At 43.3% G+C, this 3,695-nt stretch overlaps 1 pseudogene; it reads left to right on the top strand.

Moving 5' to 3' along the window:
* The first annotated feature begins 2,972 nt into the window (after positions 1 to 2,972).
* On the top strand, positions 2,973 to 3,073 carry LOC118965402 (annotated as a pseudogene).
* The last annotated feature ends 622 nt before the right edge of the window (positions 3,074 to 3,695 follow it).

Genomic DNA, 3,695 nt, shown 5'->3' on the forward strand with positions numbered 1-3,695 from the left:
CGTTCATCCATCCATACATTCATTCATTCATTCATTCATCCATCCATTCATCCGTTCATCCATCTATTCATTCATCCATCCATTCATCCATCCATCCATCTTTTCATTCATCCATCCGTCCATCCATTCATCATCCATGAATTTGTCTATCCATCCATCCATCCATCCATCCATCCATTCATTCATTCTTCCATCCATTCTTCCATCCATTAATTCATCCATCCATCCATCCATTATTTCGTCCATCCGTCCATCCATCCATCATTCATTCATTCATTCATTTTTCCATCCATTCATGCATTCATTCATCCATCCATTAATTCATCCATCTACTAATTTATCCATCCATCCATTCATCCATCCCTCCATCCATCCATTCTTCCATCCATCCATTCATCCATCCATCCATTCATTCATCCAGTAATTTGTCTATCTTTCCATTCATTCATTCATTCATCCATTCATTAATTTGTCCATCCATTCATTCATTCATCCATCCATTAATTCAACCATCTATTAATTCACCCATCCATGAATTTGTTCATCCATCCATCCATCCATCCATCCATCCATTCATTCATTTCTAATTTAAAAGGAAGAAACTTGATCACATTTCCAAACAGTGTACCTGATCGGATGCAGTTGGTCGTGGGACATTCAGAGACATACAGTCTGTGGCCATTATTTAAATAATGTGGCCATTGTTTAGCAGTAGTCCATTCTGTGGCCATTATTTAGCAGTAGTCCATTCTGTAGCCATTATTTAGCAGTAGTCCATTCTGTGGCCAATATTTAGCAGTAGTCCAGTCTGTGGCCAATATTTAGCCGAAGTCCATTCTGAAGTAGCTTTGACAAAGATATGAAGTTTGGATGAATTGGGCTTGAGGGTAAACAGCATCCCATACTAGGAGACTAAATGAGGACAGTTCCACTTGTAATTATTTATTTAATCTTTATTTTAGTAAACATTTCTTGGCATTGGACTCAAATGGTTAGACCCTCCTCAGGCAGATACTGTAAATATAGCAAATGCCTCAAATGGCACCCTATTCCCTATATAGTGCACTACTTTTGGCCAGGACCCATAGTGACATCATCAAAAGTAGTGCACTGGACCCTTTGAGAGGTGGCAATAGTCCAAGCCATGTTCAGAATCCAATATTAGGCTTAATCAGAAAACAACATTCATCAGGGATATTTTCTTATATTGTAGGTGGTCGACTTGGAAGCACTTGGGACGTCCAGGCAGATTTGCCTGATAGAGCGATCAGCTTCAGCCTGACCTCAACTGGTTAGATCTGGGGAAAAAGTACCCCAAACTGAGTGAGATGGAGGACATTTAGTCAATCACCTATGTTCCTTTATAGAAGCCAAGGACTTTAGTCAAGTTACACACACTTGTATCCAAATGTATCAGGGGAATGACATCTGTGGCCTAACACTTCCATTGTCTCACATATAGTAGCCTGGTCCTAGATCTGTTTGTGTCATCATTCCACTCCTTGCCACTCATCGCATGCCAAACATGTGGAATGATAGCACAAACAGACTGGTACCCAGGCTACACAGATAGATCTAGAGAGAGCCGTGTGAAGTGCCTCTTACATCGTTAAGATGGTCAGTTGGAGACAAGAATGTGGCTGTGTTTTTTCCTGCTTGTATCCGGATGTGTTTCTTGTCAGCCAGTCAAGTTTCAATTGAAAAGTAAAAAAAACAGTATGGTATGTTCAATGGAACAGTTATTATGTCAAATTCATCTGATATGGCTGCTTATTACGTCTGGTTGGTGCTAACATTCAACTTAAAGGAACAGTATTTATAATTTATATGTGGAGAAGCACAACATAGCTCTAAAAAAAAGAACAAACTCCTAATTATTAAGGAAGGCACCCTCCATAGCGTTTAGTGAGTTCATCTCATATACAACCCTGTGTTTTCATATAAAAGACGGATGATCACTTACTATGCAGCAAGAAAAAATGTAAAAATATTTTTTTTTAAATAAGCTTGCAAAGATCTCTAGTTACACCAAAAAAATAATATCAGCTGGTCAATGTGGAGTGATTCATCAAATGAAAGACCTGAAGACCTGATTCATGTTCTCCAACTCAGTATCGTTCTTGTCTAAGGGATATTAGAGAACTGTTTTTACTCCTCTTTAGCTCAGTGGGCTAACACAGTCTTGTAGTGTGTACTGTGCGCCAGCCCTGGGTTTGGACCAAGTCGGTTATGTATTCTCAAATCAGAGGCTTTCATTGTCTGGTGATTCAGACTGTCAGAGTGATGAAAGTGCAGATACTGTCCATGCCGGGATCAATTTCCAATGATTAAAATTTGATCTTGAATTCAATTTAAAATAACAATTTCATGGGATTATCTTAATCACCAGCCCATTGTGCATCTAATGCTGTCACGCCCTGACCATAGAGAGCTGTTTATTCCCTGTTGGTTGGCGCATGATAGTGACTAGGGTGGGTCATCTAGGTGATTAATGGTTTATGTTGGCCTGGTAAGGTTCCCAATCAGAGACAGCTGTTTATCGTTGTCTCTGATTGGGGATCATATTTAGGCAGCCATTTCCTCATTGTGCTTTGTGGGATCTTGTCTACGGATAGTTGCCCGTGTGCACACCAGCAGCTTCACGTTTCGTTTGTGCTTTATTGTTTTTGTTTGGTGAGTTTCAATTGATTAAAATATGTGGACCTCTACGCACGCTGCGCCTTGGTCCAATCATTACGACAAACGTGACAGAAGATCCCACCAACAACGGACCAATCATCGTGCCAGGGAGATAATGGCATCCTGGTCTGTGGAGGAGATTAGGGAGAGAACGTTCTGGATTGGAATGACATAATAGCAGGAGAGAAGAGCCTGCCATGGAGGCAGGCGAAAGCAGCGAAGGAGGGACAGTGACGAAGTCGAGGAGGTAGGCCACAGAAATCCCAATATTTTTTTTTTGGGGGGGGGGGGAATTTGTGCCATTCTGAAAAAAGTGTTAGTTATGGAGCAGAGAAGATTAGCATGGCACATGCGAAAGGATGACACGCAAATCCGTGAAGCGCTCCTTATTTTTAAATTTTTTTTATAAATATTGACTTTCAATGTCGCAGTCGGCGGAGCCGAGGAGTGAACCAGAGCCAGTCTTTGAGAAGAAGGATAATTTGGAGTGGAGAGAAATGGGAGAGTTGTTGAGTTGGTGGAGGACGCAGGGATTTGGAATAAAGGAACGTGTTGTCAGTTTGGTGCCACCTGAGTCAGCTCCCCGTACTAGCCCTGAGAAGTGTGTCAAAGTTCCGGAACAATTGATGCCGTCTATACACACCAGGTCTCCAGTGCACCTTTCACAACCCAGTGCGTCCTGTGCCAGCTCCTCGCACTCTCCCTCAAGTGCATGTCCCCAGTCAGGTCCGTCCTGTTACTGCTTCTCGTACTTGCCCTGAAGTGCGTGTCACCAGCCCGGTGCCACCTGTACCGGTCCCAGGCATCAGGCCTCCAGTGCGCCTCCCCAGTCCAGCGCTTCCGGCAACGTTTCACAGTCCGGAACCTCCTGAGACGGTCCACAGTCCGGAACCTCCTGAGACGGTCTACAGTCCGGAACCTCCTGAGACGGTCCACAGTCCGGAACCTCCTGAGACGGTCCACAGTCCGGAACCTCCTGAGACGGTCCACAGTCCGGAACCTCCTGAGACGGTCCA

The sequence above is a fragment of the Oncorhynchus mykiss genome, chromosome 7 (genome assembly GCF_013265735.2).
Source record: "Oncorhynchus mykiss isolate Arlee chromosome 7, USDA_OmykA_1.1, whole genome shotgun sequence".
Taxonomy (NCBI): Eukaryota; Metazoa; Chordata; class Actinopteri; order Salmoniformes; family Salmonidae; genus Oncorhynchus; species Oncorhynchus mykiss.